This window comes from Pundamilia nyererei, unplaced genomic scaffold (assembly GCF_000239375.1).
Source record: "Pundamilia nyererei isolate P.nyererei 1_Seehausen unplaced genomic scaffold, PunNye1.0 scaffold00086, whole genome shotgun sequence".
Taxonomy (NCBI): Eukaryota; Metazoa; Chordata; class Actinopteri; order Cichliformes; family Cichlidae; genus Pundamilia; species Pundamilia nyererei.
The window spans coordinates 1,953,650-1,962,611 of record NW_005187487.1 but is presented as its reverse complement, the minus strand read 5'-3'; the positions used below and the strand labels follow the sequence as shown (position 1 = coordinate 1,962,611).

At 38.0% G+C, this 8,962-nt stretch overlaps 1 protein-coding gene across 1 annotated transcript in view; it reads left to right on the top strand.

The window, feature by feature from the left end:
* The first annotated feature begins 7,741 nt into the window (after window positions 1-7,741).
* Window positions 7,742-8,962, top strand: part of LOC102202217 (leucine-rich repeat and fibronectin type-III domain-containing protein 2) — a 132,394-nt gene continuing 131,173 nt past the window's right edge. The window contains exon 1 of the mRNA XM_005738764.1: window positions 7,742-8,519. The gene's annotated coding sequence lies outside the window, so the exon portion shown is untranslated. The remainder of the gene's footprint in view (window positions 8,520-8,962) is intronic.

Genomic DNA, 8,962 nt, shown 5'->3' with positions numbered 1-8,962 from the left:
CCTCTGCACCTCTGATGGATTGCAACACAGCAACATAGGATCAGGGCCATGCATCTTCGCAACAATGCTGTCAGCCTGGCATAAAAGCATGCAGGAGAAAAACTGTCAAGTGGTGAAACAGCAAAATCCTTCCCCGTTTCATACTGACAAGTTGTGGGAATTGAGATGCTGTGTGGCATTTTACCATGGCAAGTAACAAAACAAGAAGGAAGCCAGGAATTTTCCCCCATAGATATTACTGTTAAGAACTGTCACAAGTCCTGCAAATGTAAGTGTTCAGTGATTGAATCTTAGCTTCCACTAAAGGTGGTTTTTTTTATATCATCCAGGGAACAAACTCAGACATTATTTACTGGTTGATTTTTGATTATTAGGATTATTTTCCTGTACATAAGACTGGCTGTGCTAGAACATTTTTGAAGGTGACATTTTAATGTAAAAAAAAATAATGAATGTGCAAATCATACAGACTGAGTGCATCCACATCGGAGGGTGACTTTCCACTAACTTTCTATTGCATCAAAGTGCCTTCTGTTGATTTCTGCCTTCTATTGAAAGGTTCTGTGAGTCAGGATGAACTACCAAAGACTACAGAATAAAGAAAGCATTTATAAATCAAACTTTAAAACACAAAAGTGGACGCAGGCAAAAAGACATAAGGCAACTATCAGGAGTAATAAGGGAGAAACTTGAATCTTACTTTCTTGTTGAAGCATGTTGTATTCCTTTAAGTAAATGTAGTATCATAAATTGTCAATTTATGATACAGTAAAACTCAAAACAAAATCGATGACCAGTGTTTTAAAGCTTAAAAAAACTTATGCCTTTATAAGAAGCTCTAGGCTTCACATTTTAATGTGGGATGTGACTACCCAGAGAGCGATTTTAGGAAGTGAACCTAAACAGACGCTATGGCAATATACTTGACAAAGTGCATAGTTCAATGGTAATTATGCTATTTCAATAAGGAGAGATCACTTTAAAGAACTGAACAGGATTTACTGATATTGAGAAATTAATATATGTGGTGATTGGACTCTGATGACCCATCATTGCAGAATGGAATCCCAGCAGTGATAGGATTTAGGACAGGACCACCCCAGAGTCTAGAAGATGAAGACTGAGGCTTGGATGGAGCTCTGACTGAGGTGTCTGTCAGATGGAGATGGGGAGGAGGTGGACTGCACGAATGGCAGTTGGAAATGGAGAATGACAGAGAGCACAGATTTAAACCATGCAAAGCGAAAGCTGATTGGCTCAAAGGAGGTGGGAAAGAAGATGATTGGAGTAGAGTAATGTAGTCAGTATTTAGATTGAAAACATGGGAAAGTGCTACAATAATAAAAGAAAATAATATGAATTTTTTAAAAATTGATTTTTTTTTACACTGCCTCCTGGTACAAATAGTTGTGGTTCAGAAAAGCTGGATATCTAATCAGAAAGACTTCAGACTTTTAGGTTCCATACCATCTGAAATCGATGCTTTGAGAACATAGACATATGTTCCAGAGTTTCCATCTTGCTGATATCTTCACTGTTGCAGGGCACAAAATGGTAACCAGGAAACTGACAAAGAAGTTTGTTGTAAACAGGAGAACCTTTCTTTGTAAAACATGGTTACCAGTGTTTGCTCTTGGCATCCAATATTACTGCAGCTGATGCCAAAGGACACCTTGTACCTTGCAGCAGCTTTGACAAAATAGCAATTTAGAGCCCTGGAAATGAGACTGTAAATCACAAGTTCAAATTCTTCTTATTATAAATCATGTCTGTTTCAAATGGGGAATTCGAAGATTATGTAAAACTTACATATTTGTAACTGAGATTCTGCTGCCATTGTAGGCCCTTGTTTTTATTTCTAACTTCCAGTTGTTATGACTTGGCACAATATAAATACAACTGAATTTAAATGAATAAACAAATGTTTGTCTTGCAGAAGGAAATATAGTTGATACTGGGGATTTTTTTCATTAGGCTGTATATATTTGTTTACATTTTTTAAATCAATTTTTGATCATTTAAAAAACTTTTATTGTGTTTTAACTGTTTGGTGAGCTCATAAATTTTCCCTCTGATAAACTGTTTGATTGCATTCTCACATTATATGAGAGTTTATTCAAAAAGCATCAGAATCCCCCAAAAATGTTACATCAGCTTCAAAGAAAAGTTTCACCAACGCCTGCGAACAGCAACTAATAGAGGCTAAAAATAGCTAGCAGCCAGTAAAATACAGCTACCGTCAAGTTCAGCAAATCCTCCACAGCTGTGAAGTGAGCTTCTCTGACTCACTCACCTGTATTGGACTCCTTTCAGTGCTATAGAGTCTTCTAGAGTAAATATAGGTGGAGACTTCTCATCCAGCGTTAACAGCTGATTGACTGCCCTTTGCAAACAAACAAAATGAACAGTGGTTAGTGGGGCTTCTGTGATAACAGGACAGGCTGTACCCCTAAGATGATGATAGACAAATATCCCATTTCAGTGATGACATTCAGAGCCACAAATAAAAACAAGACAAAACCACAGTCTGTAGCCTGAGCTTTGGCCTCTCAACGACTAGCTGTGCACATGCTGGCCTCATTATTTAAAACTTTGGCCATGTTTAACAGGAAACTTCAGATCTGTAAGAGTCTCAGAGTTTCAGAGTTTCAGCTTGGGCTTCTCTGTGTGGAGATGTGTGGGTATTTTAACCTCCTACCACAGTCCAAAGACATGTATATCATTGTAATTGCTAATTCTAAACTGGCAAATGGTGTGAATGTGAGAGTGTATTTGGCTGTCTCTCTCTTTCTCTGTGCTATCCCTGTTATTGTTTGCATATTCTGTCATGTCCAGGGAGCACCAGACCCCTTGGGCGTGAAACCTGTCTCTGTAAACCTACACATGGCGTAGTTTCCAGACTCTGGTTACCCTGAACTGGATAAACAGTTTAAAAAATGGTTGGATGGACAGACAAGTAGTTTTCCTGTAAAAAATCTCAAAAAGCAATAATGGAATTAAAAGTAAAAAATACAAACCTTAACTTGAAATCTTTAAAGTGGCAATGGAGGCTAACTGCAGCAAGGCCAAACCTTAAGGTGAATCAGTGCTTTAAAGAGTATATCAAAGTGCGTCAGTCTGTCTGAACTACTTCCATCAGCGCTGCCGGACCTCTCAGTCCTGCCTCTGTTTTCTATCATCCTCCTGAAAACCATAATCACACTGTCTTGGCTGAATTTGTCTAACTCATTACCTGTTCTTTTTATTTTCTTGCCTTTGTTGCCATGGATTTGACATGTTTGCTGTTGAGCACATGCACACGATTTGTTATATCTTGTCTTTGTGTCCTTTAACATTTTTCTCCACAACACGTTTCTGTTTATTTCCATCAACTATCTGTCTGTGCAAATTATATTTTGACAGTTTGGTCATGAAATGTGCATTAACTAAATGAGGCACCCTTTGTCTCCAGTTCCATTTACACAGGGACACCTACAGCTCCTTTACTGTAATTTAACTGCAGCTAAAAGCCTTGTTTGGAATCATTATAATGACTTCGGTGTGGCTCAGAGTCTACACACAAGAGTCACAACAAGTACTGCTACAAATATGTGTCAGGATGAAATAAGAGACAGTGTAGTTTATTAGCCTTTTCACTGGTGCCATAAAATATCGTGAAATGAGAACCATGGTTTGAAATACTGCGTGTGTTCTATTGACTTAAATTATTTGTACACTGTGTTCCTGCAATAAGAAATTACAATAAGTGAAGAAGTCACTGTTTAAATTATATCTACACAGTTCCAGATGACATACAGTCACATCTCTGTCTTTTAAAAATAATCATTTTATGAGTATTTTAACTAATTGGTATGATTGGATATTTTTGCCATCAGAATGTTGTTTTAAGTGGCTCTCAAAAGAGGGATATAAACACAGATCAATAGCACAGTGGGCAAGAGAGGCACAGCAGCTATGTCCCCCACCGTCTGCATCGATAAAAAACAGAGAGAAGTCAAAAGAAAAGGATGAGAGGGGGGAGGAGGAGACTTCCACCTACAGAGACTAGCAGCTACGAGACAGCTGCCAGAGAATCTTTTCTGCTCAGGAACACTGGAGGAGAAAAAAACCTGCTAACTTGTAGATAATTAGCTGGAGTTAACAACACGTGAAAAGGTTGCTGGTTCTGAAGATCAGAACAAATCTGATTTGTGTAGAAAAAGACCATATTCAGTCCAGGAAATGGTGTTTATATGCAATCATTTTGTTTTGATGATTACGTCAAGAAATGTTAAGAATTGTATTGCATGATGTTCATATTGCAACGCTTTGGCACCTTGACCATGAATTATTTAGCAAACAAACTGCCTTACCATGTTTGACAACCTTCCAATCATGGCACCACTTGTTTTTCTGACCTCCTTTAAGCATCAAGAAATAAATCAATGGTACTAAAAGATCAAGCTTAATTACACTGTCTGAAAATAGACTCATCAAAAGCCTTGAAAGCACTATTTCAAACTGCTGAATACCAAAGGATTTCATTTCATTTCATTAACTTTAAGTATGTCTGACTGAATATGGTTTCGCTTCAGTTTGCTAGCGCGGCAGCTAATACCTGGTTATGAAAAACAGGATTTACTTTCATGTTTTTAAAATGTAGTCTGGATGTAATAGGTAATACTATAATGTTTGTTTTACTCTGAAAGAGCTTGAACTATTGATCCTTTGTGGATTTAATGGATTAGTGAACATATTTTTGTGCCTCCTCCAGACATTCCCGAGGTGGATACAAAAACAATTCAGTGGATACAAAAATAGTAATTAACCTAATGTAAGTAAGCATTACACTCGCTATAAAGGAACAATCCTTTACACAAAACTTTAGTGCTATGAAGTAACATGAAAGCTTTGCTTTCACCTAACACAAATTAACTGTCACATGACCATCATCTCTTCAACTGAATGCTTGTGTTAGCACTCACGAGTGTATAACAAATGTTTATACTAGAAAATAGTTTGGTAAAAAAAACCATAAATTTCTTGTCAAGACAGATAAATATGTTTGTGTTCAACATAATGCTGCAAGTCTAGTCATAATATTTTCATTTGAACACTACTTTTTAAAAGACTTTGATTCACTATATATGTAATTAATTTGTGTTGGTGATTAATATAAAAATATGCTGTCACTGCCAGCTATAGAAGTCTTTGTACAATGAACAGAATCAGTGGTGTAACAATTTTTAGATTATGGGTTACATACAACCCAACTGGATCTCAGGTGGGCACAACAATAATAATTGAATTATTTTTTTTATCCTAATTATTTAACTGTAAAGAAATACAACTAGTCTAAAAGTGGGAAACATCCCTGAGAAAAAATAAAAGTAATTTCAGCAAGATTTTTTCAGGTTTTGCATATTTTGTTGCTCACTGTTAAAAAAAAGCATTACTGTTGTTGTTATCAAAATAAAGAGATAATTCATTTGGGATTATTTATTAAATTTTAGTTAGAATAGCATAAGCTCACTTTTGGACTAACTTTGACCATCTGGCATGTGAGTTATATGTTTTACACGCTTACACTGAAGTAAAAGATCCAAACGTCTTAAGTTATTATCAAATTGCCATGGAAACCTACATTGGTTTCTTTTCACTGGGCGCAAGTTAAATGCAGAATTTAATTTAAAATCCTTTTCCTCACATGGAAGGTCCTGAATAATCAGGCCTCATAGTACCATATCATCTCAATAGAGCACTTTGCTCTCGGACTGTCGGCATACTTGTGATTCCTAAGATATTTAAAAGTACTATGGGAGGCAGTGCGTTCAGCTTTCATGCCCTTCTTCTGTGGAATCATCTCCCAGCTTGGATTTGGGAGACAGAAATTCTCTCTACTTTTAAGTTTAGACTTAGGACTTTCCTTTTTGACAAAGCTTATAGTCACGGTTAGATCAGGTGACCCTGAGTCCACCCTTAGTTATGTTGCAATAGACTTAGGCTGCTGGGGGCTTTTACTTCCCACTGTCACCAAAATGCTTGCTCATAGGGGTTTGATTGTTGAGGTTTCTCTGTATTATTGTAGAGTCTTTGCCTTAGAATATAAAGCACCTTGAAGTGAATGCTTTTGTTATTTGGAACTATATAAATAACACTGAATTGAATTGAACTGAGTTAACGTGAAAAAAATGTCCTATTGATGTAGTGAATATATGCAAAGAAATATGCACTTGCACACTTTCACTTTTCATTATTTGTGATTTGGCTGTGAGCTATTTTGAGGCTTATGAAGAACAACTGATTTAAAAGTGTGCAATACTACACCTGGAATAAAAAACAAATGCTCCTGTCACTAAGCTCCAATGCAGCAATTTTCCCCATGTGCAGGACCAAAATCATTTTCCACATTAGGCATCAGAATATAGTTTAGGTGCTGAAATAATAAATCCCTTTAATCCTAACGTTGTGATTGGAGTCCTGCGGCTCTTTAACAGCTCAAAACATATTTTATGTTGTTTAATCACTCTCATACTTAATTACTTTTATGGATATTATGAAAAATAACCCTTTTTAAATTCAAATAGTTAATTGATGTAAGTTCTAACTGGTCAGATGTTTTCAGAGTCAGATGCATATAGAATTAAATACTGAGCATTTCTTTATCTATGAATAGATTGAGAAAAAAACAGAAGTATGATGAACAATATGTCACCTCTTCACTGCTGTATTTCATTTCAGTATTTTCACAATAAAAGGAAAATTGATAATTCCAAAATAAAATATTCTGACACACGTATTAATCTGACTGTCTCTTATCTAAGTCTTTTGTAACCAGAGGAACCACCCGGGGAAGGCACACCTTACGCACCTTACAGTCCTAAAAGCTAATGAGCTTATTGTTTTGATCTTTACTCAACTGTTCATTAACACAAATATCATATTATCCAATTACGTGGGAGCAACTTGGTGGATATGCACACATAGAATTATTTCAAACGGTGCATCAGAATAAGGAAGAAAGGTGTTTTAGGTGACTAAGACTGCAACAGTAACTCAAACAAGCACTTACTGCTAAAAAAAAGCAGAAGAGCTTTCCTGAACACAGAACACATAGAACCTTGAAACAGATGGGCTGCAGCAGTAGAAGACCACAATTGGTGCCACTGTCACATAAGAACAGGGACACAAGGCTAAAATGTATGCAGTCTCACAAAAATTGGACAATAGAAGATTGCTATGATGTTTTCTGGCCTGAGTTAACTAACCAGAGATGCTATTGGTAGACAAGCAGAGGAAGATGGCCATAGTGATAGATGAAGCCATACCAAAAAGGACATCAGGAAAAAGCAACACGAGAAACTTAAGAATAAAAAGGTCTGAGAGAACAGTTCCACAGTTCAGTTAATGGGGAAACACCGATTATTCTAAATATTAATTCATGTATTTTCTGTGACCACAGTAAATCTACCAGTTCATTCCCTTCTTCACTTTTTGTGTAATATCTGTTAATTGTTTAAAGAGTTCTGCTGGTCTTTGAAGGTCAAAGAGAATGCAACCTGCAAGCATTTAAGAGCTTCTGCAGGTAGGGTAATGCACAGGAAAAATGCCCACATACTCATACAGATTGCAACATGCTACAGAACCAGGCTCGCTCACAGCGCTGATAGGCTACTTTGTTGCAGTGAGCCCTAAGCACACGCTAATCCGTGATCGTTAATCCTCTGCAGACAGAACGGTGCTTGCTGTGGACCGTGCCAAAGTGGCTATTTACGCGCAATTATCGCTACAAACTCGCTACAGTGGGTGTTTGCATACATGCACTGCACGTCTGGGTGACCTGCCTGTCTCTGCCCCCCTCTCCCCCACCCACCGCCTGTCCATTGGGCTCCGTGATACTTCATGGTGTTTGTGCCATCTAGGGTTATCCGCCGCTCCATTGCAGTCTTTCTGGCGCAGATTTCGCGTCTCGCCATCTGCTCACTCTTGGACTAACTAATAACTTCCGAATCACTGAAAACAAACAAGAAAGTTTTCTTCTGGACTTACGGCCTTTACTTCGTTTTAAAAGGAGACATTCTTTCTGCTTGGATAAGTGTTTAGGAACAAAAGAGAAGCAACCGATTCCAAGGACGTGAACACTAGTAATTACTGCACCGCGGGGGGGGAAAAATAGACAAACGCCTATGCCATGTAGCTGCACTCTCACATGGAAATATGCAGACGAGCCCACACAGCAGCGAGCTAGTTATTTTTACTTAAAGGGAAAAACTACAAAAAATGCTGTGAAGCTCTGTGTCGCAGCTTGGCTCCCGGCAAAAGCGCAGGTTTTTCCAGAGCATCTGCTGGTGGGGGGAAAAATTGTCAGGAGCGAGAGAAGAAGCGATATGCGGCTGGTCGGGCAGTTGCTTTTGCAGTTCCTCTTCTGGAATTAGTGCATGAATGGGAAGGGAGCGGCTTTAGACTCGAAGCAGGAAAAAAAAGAGTGTACCGTTTAAAGCTCGCGGCGGCACATAATGGATACTTTCCTGCCCTTAAAGGTAAGTCGAAACCTTAAATGTCCGATTCGTGCAAGAGTTCTGCCTGTCTTACACTACACGGGGATTGAAGATGCACTTAACAGTTTTATTGCATTTTTTATGTATATGTGCTGCGTCTATTGGTTACAAATCATCTTTTAGTGTAATTCTAATACACCGATGATGGATTTAAACCCAAGTGATACATCATTCGATTGTATTTGCGGAATTAAGGCAGGCGTTGTGTTAATTCAGTGAAGAGTGGCTCACACTTCTGGGCAATTACAGGTATTCTCAGAAAGTAACTTGATCGGCGGAGAAACGTCGGAGCTTTACGCTGTGTTTTAATGTATTTTTACGTTTCTTTATTGTACCTATGTAGAAAAATAACACTGCGCTTGGACATAAGGCTGAGAGGATGGGGAGTTGTGTCCGATGCATGCTAATTCTTGGTGTGCATAAAC